This window comes from Lissotriton helveticus, chromosome 7 (assembly GCF_964261635.1).
Source record: "Lissotriton helveticus chromosome 7, aLisHel1.1, whole genome shotgun sequence".
NCBI classification, from domain to species: domain Eukaryota; kingdom Metazoa; phylum Chordata; class Amphibia; order Caudata; family Salamandridae; genus Lissotriton; species Lissotriton helveticus.
The window spans coordinates 1947471909-1947484245 of record NC_136068.1 but is presented as its reverse complement, the minus strand read 5'-3'; the positions used below and the strand labels follow the sequence as shown (position 1 = coordinate 1947484245).

General features: G+C 48.8%; 1 pseudogene; it reads right to left on the bottom strand.

Moving 5' to 3' along the window:
• The window catches only part of LOC144770006 (uncharacterized), a 129272-nt pseudogene that overhangs the window by 94688 nt on the left and 22247 nt on the right, over window positions 1-12337 (bottom strand).

The following is a 12337-nucleotide window of genomic DNA, read 5'->3' as shown; positions in this document are numbered from 1 at the left end:
GTATTGGTGTGTCAATGGTTTCAAAAATGGTAGTCTGTATTTTACAGTGGGTGTCTCAAAAGTTATATTAGAGTGTGAGGAGGTGCATCAGATTTTAACGTGGATGATGTAATCAGTGATGTCATTTGAGATGTCATCAGTGATGTCACTGACCATGTCATGATTGATATAATATGTGACGTCATCAGCAGTACACTGTGGGGGCGCGATTTATAGTTAGCTGAACTATCTATAATGGGGAATCTCTATGGTTTTCTACGAGAGAAATGCCCAACTAACTATAGCGTCCCTGAAACCTATGTTTTTTTTACTGAATTTCTATGGTGTTTTAAATGCTAATTTCTGACTATAATATACCAGTAGCATTTCCAGAATGGTGGAGATATGCCTCCGAAATACGTCAACATTGGGCGCCAACTATCCCTTTTATTACCACCAATAAGTCCCACACAGCAGGATTGCTAAGTTCTTATATCAGTTCCCTCCCCCTCCCTACACCACTGTGCAAACGTGCCTCCTAGAATGTTGTAAGTTGAGGGATGAAGTCCACTTGAATCCTCAGGGTCCCTGGGGGTAAACTAGCCCAACAGGTACCTCCAGGAAGCGGCACACAGGCGCGTAGCAGAGAGGTGCTCAGAGGCCATGCCCCTTTTTACACCTCTCTGCGACGCAGCTCATGGGCGCTTACTAGAGGTACCTCGTGGGCTAGTTGGTCCCAAGGGACCCTCAGGATTCAAGGGGACTTAATCTCCCACCTTTCAATGTGCCAGAGGGCCCGTTTGCACAGGGGGCAGGGCCTGATGTGACAAGTATGCAAACACGCCCTGTGGCACGTTTCAAGTTGGGAGATTAAGTCGCCTTGAATCCTGAGGGTCCCTGGGGGCAAACTAGCCCACCAGGTCCCTCCGGTATGCGCCAGGAGGCTGCGTTGCAGAGAGGTGTTCAGAGGCCACGCCCCTTTTTACAACACTCTGCAACACAGCTCCGGTACCTGGTGGGCTAGTTGGCCCACAAGGACCCTCAGTATTGACGTGTGTCCCCCTCCCGTGGCCAATTCCAGGCCCTGGGGACCCCATCTCCTGTGGCTTTGCCAAACATTTTTTTTATGGAGGGGGGCTGCATAGCCCCCCTACTCAGGCCACTTCAAGGCCCCGAGGCTGTCCTTTTCTTTTTTTGTTTTTGTTAATGGGGAGGGGAGCCGCGTGGCCCCCCTCCCGGGCCACTGGTAGCCCCGGGAACCCATCCCCTGGGGTCGGCCCTCACGTTGAGGACCGTGGGGGGTCCCCAATCCCCCCACGGCCCCGCCATCTCCCCGCCTCCTGCGGGAGCCGGCATTGCTTTTCCTCACGGGGAGCAGCTAACTTGCTGCTCCCCATATGGAAAAGCAATCTGTTTTGCTTCTTTGAAGCGAGAGCAGGTTTCCCTGCTCTCACTTCAATGAAGCAAAGCAGTTTGCAATGGCGGGTGGGAGCCGCGAGGTTCCCCCCTGCCATTGCAAACAGCAGTGTCCCGGGGGTGGGCACCCCGGGACACTGCAGGAGCCGGCCCTGGGGGTGACAGTCCCCACGGCCTAGACAAGGCTCCAGGAGGGGGGCTACGCGGCCCCTCACACATTTTTAAGAAGCCCCAGGGGGTGGTGGTCCCTGGGTCTGGGGGGCCTGAGAGACCCACACCCATTTGATGCAAGCCCTGGGGGGTGGCGGTCCTCACTGCAATGTGGGGGAATTGGGACTCCCCCACATTATTTTTTTAATAATGCCCCCGAGATTTGACCCCCCGGGGCAAATTACCATATTTACCACGGGAGACCGTGTTTCTTACATAGCTAGGATGCGCGGATCCCACGCGCATCCCGCGATTTAAAAAAATATACATTTTGGGACCCCCCTGTGCAGGTTTAGGGTGTCAGGGTGTGTCTACCCAGTCCCCTTTTCGCGTTTTGCGGCGTTTCACTGTTGACAGCCAGCTCGTGCACGGCAGGGTACGTGCAGGCTGCGCTTAGGCTACGTGGATAGATACGCGGATCCACCGCGCCCATAGATATATAAATGACTTTAACTGTCATTTTCTCAGGAACTACTACACGGATTTACACCAAATAAGCAAAAGGCACGAGTCTGAACCAAGGACTACCTCTTTGCCAAATGCGGTGTAATTCCGGTCAGCAGTATATATGTATATATATAAATGTATATGTATTTATGTATGTATGTATGTATGCATGTTGCATCTGTATTGTGTGACCCTAGCCAAAAAGGAAGCAAAGTGTTGTACGGGATCAGTGGCATGTATAATGTCAATGATAAGAGAACTAAACGACCCCAGACATCCCTGGGAAGGGTCAGGCTTGCTTGACGTACAACAAAAGTATTGTCTTGTTTCATGAGGAACAGATCATAACCTTTGACTGTTTAGCACGTATTTCAGTCAGTCAGAGCCAGCGCAGGTATTCACAGTACTTGTACATTTCATCAGTGACCGCTCCTCACTAAGGCCTTTTCTGACACATCATCATTACTGGCCACAGCGCCCCCTTCAGGAGCTTTCCACAGCTCCAAACACCCTGAACACTTAATGATCATCATCACCCTCATCATCATCACCAACAATGACTGTGGCATCTCCATCATGAGCCTCCAATAGCTCTCAAGACTTCAACCACTTAATCATCATCATCACCTTCATCATTGTCACCATGAATGACCGAGGTGTCTACTTCATGAGCTCTCAACAGCTCTCAACACTCTTAATAATCATCATCACCATCATCATCTTTACCATTGTCAAAACCATTATTACCACCATCATCACCAACAATGACTGTGGCACCTCCTTCATGAGCCTCCAACAGCTCTCAACACTTCAAACACTTAATTATCATCATCACCTTCATCATTGTTACCACTTATCACCGTGGTGTCTACTTCATGAGCTATCAACAACTCTCAACACTCTTAATTATCATCATCATCATCAGCAGCAGCATCATCATCATCCTCTTCGACATCATCATAACCATCATCACCTTCACATTATCATCATCACCAACAATTACTTAATACCAATACCTGTTAGAAATGGGATCCCTGGCTGGCCAGGGCTTTCGCCAAAGTCAGTCAGAGACCACCACTCCCAAGTAAGGGCAAGGGAGTTACACGCCAAGATAACCCCTGCTCACCCTCTAGGTAACGTGGCGCGAGCAGCAAGGCTAAACTTGGAGGCGATGTGAGTTAAGTATTTGCGCACGCACCCCAGCAACAACACCCAAAGGCCCACCACAAAGGAAACTCCACACAAGGTTATATAAAAATAGCCTTTGTATTACACCAAAACACATTAGATAAAAACACACACTTTACAATGTGCCAACAGGCACGGGCAGAATTTACAGGGGATATGTACAAGACAGGGCCACCTGGACCACTGTCAGGCATCAGCACTTTTAGAAGTAGTACTTAGAACATGGAATGTAAAATCACTGTAGCACAAAATAGCACACAACCAGTAATCACTGGTAACCAGGACCTCACTAGCACCACCTGCACTAGGAGAAAAACAACCACCTAAGTATCACAATACCTGTAGGGGTGTAAGAACATAACACATGATGCAATGCATAACATACATTCAGAGGTGTAAGGAAGGAAAACACATGATGCATCAACAATACATTCAGAGGTGTAAGAACAAGGCACATGACGCATAAAAACACATTCAGAGGTGCAGGAAAAGTACAATTGCGCCAAACTCACAGAAGTCACCACCTGTGACTGTCCCTAGGCCAACTGGCCTCTCTAGGGCTAGGATGCCCTGTTTCCAATGACAGGGAGGCTGCGCAGGCAGCCAAGAACACCAGCCTAAATGTAGCAGTTGCCCACAAAGTGCTGGGCAACTGATGCAGACAATGAGGGGGCCAAAGGCGGGAGCCTCGCAGGCTCTGGAGAAATAAATTGTCCCCCTGAGCCTCTCAGGGCTCCAGACACAACTGTGGCGCTTTTGAGCCTCTCTGGGCTCGTGAAATAAATAGCGCCTGGAGCCTTCTGTGGAGTCCCCCCTCTGGGGACTCAAGAGAAACAACTGCCCCCGGAGATGCTGGAGCGGCCCTCTGCCAACTGGGGCTGCTCAACAGGGGAAGGAAACTGCCCCCGGAGCCTCGAGGCTCTGGCAGCAACTGCGGCGGGGGTGGGGCCCCTCCCTCTGGGGGGCTCAACTCGAAATTGCCCCACGAGCCTCGGGGCTCGAAATCACAGCACTGCACCAAGGGGTGGGAAGGGGGGGGCACCGGCAATGTGCCCCGACACCTCCCCCTCTTCCCAGTGTAGCACGGGGCCCTCCACTCACCGGGTCTGTGACGGGGCTCCTCTCTTTCGTGCTCCGCCCGGGGCACACGTCCAGTCTCCTTGGTAGGCACCTCGGCGGGACACACCGGGGCTCTCTCTCTTCCTCGGGAGCCCCGGAGGAGACGGCCGCTTCCTGTTCCTGGCTGCGGGGGCGGGACTTCCGGGTTGCTACAGGCCTGGCCACGTCCTGCTGCAGCTTGCCTGACTTCCGGTCTGGCAGCCAATGGCAGCGCGACCCCGTGGGCGAGCCTCCAGGCTCTGGGGCGCGCTGGTAAGACGAACACGGTGAATTTCGAGGGGCAATGCCGGGTGGGCACCGGCTCCCTTTAAAATACACGAGGAATCGAGGTGGGCACTCGATTGGGGCAGCAACACAGCACGCAGGCAAAAGATGCCGGGTGGGCACCGGCCAAAGCACCCAGAGCGCTCCCAAGCACTAAATGAAATTTAAAGCGCTCCATGCGCTAAAATGGCAAATAAAGCGCTATTAAGTCTTGGTTCACAACAAAGCGCTCTCAAGCACCAAAAGGCAATCAAAAGCGCTCCCAGGCGCTAGGGGCCAACAAGCCCAGCAAAAAGTCCTTCTAGGCAGGCAGGGGGGGCAAGGCTGGGCCCAGAGCCAGCTCAATGGGTCTCCAGGCAGGGAGACAGTCCATGTGGCGGTCCTCTGGCCCAGCGTCAGCAGCAGCCCCCTCAGGATCCAGGAAGAGAACAATTTCTGTGGGGACACAGCCCCATTTTTATACACCACATTCCTTTGTCTGTAGGTGCAGGGTGGGGGCAGAACCCGTCGCAGCTGGTCTCTGAGCACTGTTGATGGCCCAACCACCCTCTCTATTCACTGGCAGGGCTAGGGTCCTTAGACGCACCACAGGGGGCGGAGCCAGCATTGTCAGGGGAAAACCCAGCCTCATTCAGGACACAGGTACACTCCTCCCCAGCCATCAGCATGCTAATCTCACACTCACCACCGGGCAGACCCATCCAGACTTCCTGGAGCCAGGCTCACCAGCCAGCTCCAGCCAATCACAAGCCAGCACCTTCACAGCACACACATAGCCATGTCTAGAAGTGGCACTTCCCCACTAGACACATACAAGCCGCACATACCGTTGCGCAGCATTCACTCTCACGAGTTTACACATACCAAACTCGAGCCCGCACTCCCCACGCATCAGGAACTACCAGGAACACATACATTCCCCATGCATTCCTATGGGAGGGCAGGCCTAGCTCATCACATGCACTCAAAGTGCGCACGCACTTTCCACTGGGACACAGTCGAAGTGCGCAGAACTCAAAAATCACCAGTACCAGGTCACCATTTAAAAGCAAAAAGTCTAGGGGTGAACCTGCCATAAGGGCCAAGTCCAACAATAACCATAATCACCATCATTATCATCGTCACCATTGTCACACCCATTATCATCATCATCATCATCTTTCCCATCCTCATTTCCATCATCATCATCATCATCATCACTAACTATGGCACCCCCTTCAGGAGTCTTCAGGAACTGTCAACACTCACAACATTTAACACTCATCATTACCATCATCATCATCATCCTCACCATCATCATCATCATCATCATCATCATCATTATTCATCATTGACTGGGTCGCCATCTTCAGGAGCCTTCCGCAACTCTCAGTGATCCGAACACTTTATTATCATCATCTTCATCGCCATCACCATCACCATCTTCATCATCCAGGAGAACGTACATATTAAACAATGTTTAAGACAAACCTTTGAATCAGACATTACTGCTAAGGCTGACAGCCACCTCCAAACTGTAATTCTGTGGCTAAATGGGGGATCTAATAGTATCTGAAAGTTAACTCCACACTTCTTACCCAGACGGTAGAGCACGATGTTGATGAATACGTTGACTGCAACCAACACTCCCAGGATTATCGCCTGCCTCATTAGACGAGGGATCTCCTGGCCACCTAGAGAGGAAATCACAGAATCCTGCATTAACTTTACATGTGGGAGTGGATCAACTGCCTGTAGCTGGAGTACAATATCATCAAAGAACTTGTAATAGCCTCAGTGAGTGTGTGTTTAATGAATATCAGTGTGTTCTGCCACTGGTCACTGATTTTAAGTGTGTGCCAAACTGGTCGATATAGTGTGTGCCATGACTGGTCACTGAGTCTCGATGTGTGCCAAGATTTGTCACTGAGTCTGAGTGTAAATCCATATTTGTAAAGCACAAACTACTCACCCTTACTTATTTTTATTTTGTTTTTTTATTTTACAGAGTTTTGTGTAGCGCAAACTTGACCTGAATCGGGTATCAGAGCACTTTACATAGCGCCAGTTGCATTACATGAGGACACATTCATTTTTGTTAGGCACGGGGAGATTAAGTGCTTTTCCCAAGATCACAGGATGTTCAGCGTCATTACCGAGACTCAAACCCAGTTCCCCAGATTCGAGGTCGACCACCATAGCCATTAAGCCAAAGAGCTGGGGGCCATTGTGGAAATTTAGTGAGCTATTGCCCAGAGTCACCTGGGGCTGAGCTGGTTAATTGGAAAGAGAGAGTACGGTCCAGGAATCCCTAAGTCTGGATATGAATCCCAAATTACGTATTTGTTTGGAGGAAAGTTGGCTCAAGGCTCTGGACCTTTTCAGCCTCTAACGAACAAAGTTAAGCAAAGATTGTGAGCGTTTGAGCCTCCTTACTAATATTTTCATCCAATCCCATCAAAGGGCTGATTTTCCTCATTTGTTAAAGATACTACAGTGCCAGTTGGTTATAACACGGATTTAACCGGAGACTCCTGGCCTGACGATTACGGCTTTTTACAATCTCAAATGTGATTATTGATTATGCATACATCACCACGTGACTATGAATGTATATAATACTTTGCTGCCTGGTAAAACAGAAAAAAGACTGCAAATTAGCCTTGAGAAAGCCCTTACTCGACTCGCCAAACAGGGCAAAATACGTGTCGGTTGTTCTGTCCTTTGTTGTAAGAACCAATTGCATAATGGATAAATGAAAAATGAGCAAAAAGTGGATCAATAAAAGGGACTCCGCTCATACAAACCAACTGGCACTGTAGTATCTTTAACAAATGAGGAAAATCAGCCCTTTCATGGGATTGAATGAAAATATTAGTAAGGAGGATCCAACGCTCACAATCTTTGCTTAACATGGTGCTGAGCTGAGCTGCCGCTGGAGCCGAGGATCGAACCGTGAACCCTGTGCTCCGAAGTCAGCTGCCCTGGCCGCTCCACCACACCTCTCCACTCTCCAGTGTATGCCAAGACTGGTCACTGAGTCTTAGTGTTTCACAAGACTGGTCAATGAGTCTCAGTGCTTCACAAGGCTGGTCACTGAGTCTCAGTGTTTCACAAGACTGGTCAATGAGTCTCAGTGTGTGACAAGACTGGTCACTGAGTCTCTGTGTGCCAAGACTGGTCACTGAGTCTCTGTGTGCCAAGACTGGTGGCTGAGTCTCAGTGTGTGACAAGACTTGTCACTGAGTCTCAGTGTTTCACAAGACTGGTCACTGAGTCTCTGTGTGTGATTAGACTGGTCAATGAGTCTCAGTGTGTGCCAACACTGGTCACTGAGGCCCAGTGTGTGACAAGACTGGTCACCGAGTCTCAGTGTTTCACAAGACTGGTCACTGAGTCTCAGTGTTTCACAAGACTGGTCCCTGAGTCTCAGTGTTTCACAAGGCTGGTCTCTGAGTCTCAGTGTGTGACAAGACTGGTCACTGATTTTCAGTGTTTCACAAGGCTGGTCACTGAGTCTCAGTGTTTTACAAGACTGGTCCCTGAGTTTCAGTGTTTCACAAGACTGGTCCCTGAGTCTCAGTGTTTCACAAGACTGGTCCCTGAGTCTCAGTGTTTCACAAAACTGGTCCCTGAGTCTCAGTGTGTGACAAGACTGGTCACTGAGTCTCTGTGTGTGATTAGACTGGTCACTGAGTCTCAGTGTGTGACAAGACTGGTCACTGAGTCTCTGTGTGTGATTAGACTGGTCACTGAGTCTCAGTGTTTCACAACACTGGTCACAGAGTCTCAGTGTGTGCCAAGACTGGTCACTGAGTCTCAGTGTGTGCCAAGACTGGTCGCTGAGTCTCAGTGTGTGCAAAGACTGAACGTGCTTCTTAGTACCTGCCAAGATTGACCAGCAGCCAACATTGAGCAACAAACCTTACCGAACACCCAGAAAGATCAGTGTGGATTGATGCCAGCTAACAATCTGTGAGGAAACATGGGTGAACCTCAGTGTTTGCAGGTCTGGAAGTAAGTCTAAGTTTGATTCAACACAGGTCAGTGTCTCAGTGTTTCTGAGGAGATTGACTGGTGACTGTGTGCAATGTCTTGACCAAAACATACTGCATGAACCAATTAAGCATTATTAGTGCTGACCATAGCCTCTGGGTGTGTGTCAGTGCTCATCATAGCCTCTCAGCGTGTGTCAGTGCTGACCATAGCCTCTCAGCGTGTGTCAGTGCTGACCATAGCCTCTTGGTGAGTGTCAGTACTGACCATAGATGTTCAGTGTGTGTCAATGCTGACCATTGCCTGTCGGTGTGTGTTTGTAAGTGCTGACTATAGCCTCTGGGTGCGTGTCAGTGCTGACCGTAACTTCTCAGTGTGTGTCAGTGCTGACCATAACCTCTCGGTGTGTGTCAGTACTGACCACAGCCTCGCAGTGTGTGTCAATGCTGACCATAACCTCTCAGTATGTGTCAATACTGACCATAGCCTCTCAGTGTGTCAGTGCTGACTATAGCCTCTCAGTGTGTGTCAGTGCTGACCATAGCCTCTCAGTGTGTGTCAGTGCTGACCGTAGCCTCTCGGTGTGTGTCAATGCTGACCATAGCCTTTTGTTGTGTGTCACTGCTGACCATAGCCTCTCGGTGTGTGTCAATGCTGACCATAGCCTCTCAGTGTACATCAGTGCTGGCCGTAGCCTCTCATTGTGTGTCACTGCTGACCATCACCTCTCAGTGTGTTTCACTGCTGACCATCGCCTCTCAGTTTATGTCAGTGCAGACCATTGCCTCTCAGTGAGTGCAAAAGCTGACCATTGATTGTCAGTGTTTGCCAATAATGAGTTGCTGTCTCATTGTGTGTCAAGACTAGTCACTGCTTGCCAGTGGATGTGTTTTAGAAAATCAATTATTAAAATATTGACCTGCATGAAATGTCAACTACCAAAATAGAAGGTAAACATACACAGGGACGTATATATTTACCACTCCAACCCCACATCTACTTACCTTGACAATATTTTCCTGGATATTATTGTGGGGTTGATATATGTGCAGATTAATATTACAAAATACTATATATTTTGATACCATGCCAATATCAGTCAGTGCCTTGACAAGTCAGTGACTCTCAGTGTGTACAAAGGCGGGCCAGTTACTCCCTGTGTGTGTCACAGTAACTCAGTAGCCATCAGGGGGTCCCAGCGCTGGACAGTGACTCACTCTGTGTGCCAAAGCTGGGACCGTGCCACTGTCAGATGGTGGCAAGAGAGGTTCATAATAGTCTAGCCTAGATTTACTAACACTTTGCACCATCATAAAGTGACACAAAGTGGTGCAAAGTGATACATTGGTATTTACTTTCCATTGGAAAAGGTATTTTGTGTCGGAAAACAAAAAAACACTTTGCTCTGTTCTGTGTCACTTTGCACCAAGGGTGCGTTCTTAGGGTGTTATGTGGATGGATCGGCACAAACCCTTATACATTTTTACAAACAATCCAACTTACTGAGATAGCCAGATGAGGATTTGCGTGTAAAGCTAACACCGCCTTGAAGCAGGTGTTAAGAAGAGAAAATGTTTTTTCCCCCAAAACACCTATGGATTGCATGTATATGCGGGGCTCAGCACACGTCCTAATGATTGGGATCCCTCTGAGTTTAAGTATAGGACTTCACGCTGGAAGGGTCTGCTTCCAGCACAAATCCTATGGATTGCATGTGTGTGGCGGGGCTCAGCACACGTCCTAATGATTGGGATCCTTCTGAGTTTAAGTATAGGACTTCACGCTGGAAGGGTCTGCTTCCAGCACAAATCCTATGGATTGCATGTGTGTGGCGGGGCTCAGCACACGTCCTAATGATTGGGATCCCTCTGAGTTTAAGTATAGGACTTCACGCTGGAAGGGTCTGCTTCCAGCACAAATCCTATGGATTGCATGTGTGTGGCGGGGCTCAGCACACGTCCTAATGATTGGGATCCTTCTGAGTTTAAGTATAGGACTTCACGCTGGAAGGGTCTGCTTCCAGCACAAATCCTATGGATTGCATGTGTGTGGCGGGGCTCAGCACACGTCCTAATGACTGGGATCCCTCTGAGTTTAAGTATAGGACTTCACGCTGAAAGGGTCTGCTTCCAGTACAAATCCTCTATACAGCACAAACACACCTCTGCACCATAGTGCAAATCTGTGCACCGTGCAAGGCAGCATCATTCGAGCGCCAGAGCAGGATACGACAGCAGCAGCAGATCAGTCATAGCAGATACAGCTCTGCACTCTTTTTTCCTTCTCCCCTGTGCAACATAGCAGTACATTTGACTGCTGAGTAGCTGGTGATGCAGTTAGGTGTGATCCCATCAGTTGCCCTGAAAAAACTGCGTACAGACTATAATTAATTTACTCTGGACAGACTACATAAGACACACTACTAGATAAGAGGGGGTCTTCAGCTCCCCTGCCAGACTGTATAACACTAACCATTGCCTTCATGTGACATTTAATCCCCTCTGTCCTGGGAAAATGCATCAGAGTTACCTGTCGAAGGGGTGGGATTCCTTCTTTGATTCCTTCTCTGATTCCATCTCTGATTGCTTCTCTGAGCCCTCCTCGATGCCATCGGAGCCCTCACTGATGCTTGGGATACTCAGAGGAGCAGCATGCATTGAGCGGTACTTGGGTATGACTGCGTCTCTTGAGCCACTAGGAAGGGATCTATATAACAGATACAGAGGCAGGAAACTCCACTTAGAAAGTGCTGATGATAGTATTTTGTAATCTGTGTGTGGGGGAGATGAATGATGGGGGTGCAGATCCACGTGTCACTGTGCACCATATGTGTGTGTGTATGTGTGTGCTTGTGTGTGTCTTTTGCTGGGTTTTTGTGTCTTCTCGGTCACATGTGTTGTTTATTCGAGGTTGGTTGTGTAATGAATGGTTGGGTTCCTATGAGAGTCCAACCCAAAGTATCCATGAATTTCCCACAGTCTTCTTGGTTCACGTACTCTTGTGTCTTTCTGCCTCTTGTGATCACCATTTCTCTTGGCTCCCTCCAGGAGACATTTATTGTACCGTCGCTTAAGTTGTGTGTATTGAAAAAGAAAGCATCTTCTAAGGACATTTGTTTCTAATGAAGACTCTGCTAAAACACAAATCAGTGATTGCGAAGCATGAATGGCCCATTTTGTTTTATTTGATGCTGGTTGTATGGCTCTTGCTTGCTGGTATTGCAAGAATCGGGCAATTATTGGTCGGGTGAGTTTGCAGTGGATGCATTTTGCCGCTGGAGTCTGTGTGCTCTCTGGAACTCTTGCAGTTCATTGAAAATAGTTCTCAGGAGTTTGGGCTTCATGTTCTGCAGATAGTTATTATGATCATCTCCCTCCGGTACATGATAAACCCTGACATTGTTCCAGCAGGACCTATCTTCCAGGTCACCAATCTTGCATCTCATTGCCCATATGTTTGACCCCCTTTCCTGAAGACCAGCCAATTTTCCACATCTGTTAATCTACTTTCTGTGGCGTTAGGGCGGTGGTAAGACGAGGTCAGCTCTGTCTCCATTTATTTTACCTCGCCTGAGACTTCTGCAAGTTTAGTGTCCATTTTACCTATGTATGTGCCACTTTCAGATAGTTCTGCCATTAGAGTGTCGAGGATGAGACCAGAGGTCGTGGCATTCACTTCTGTTGAAGAAAACAAATTGCTTTCACTCTCATGGCCATGTCCTTGTGATTGCCTTTTCGAA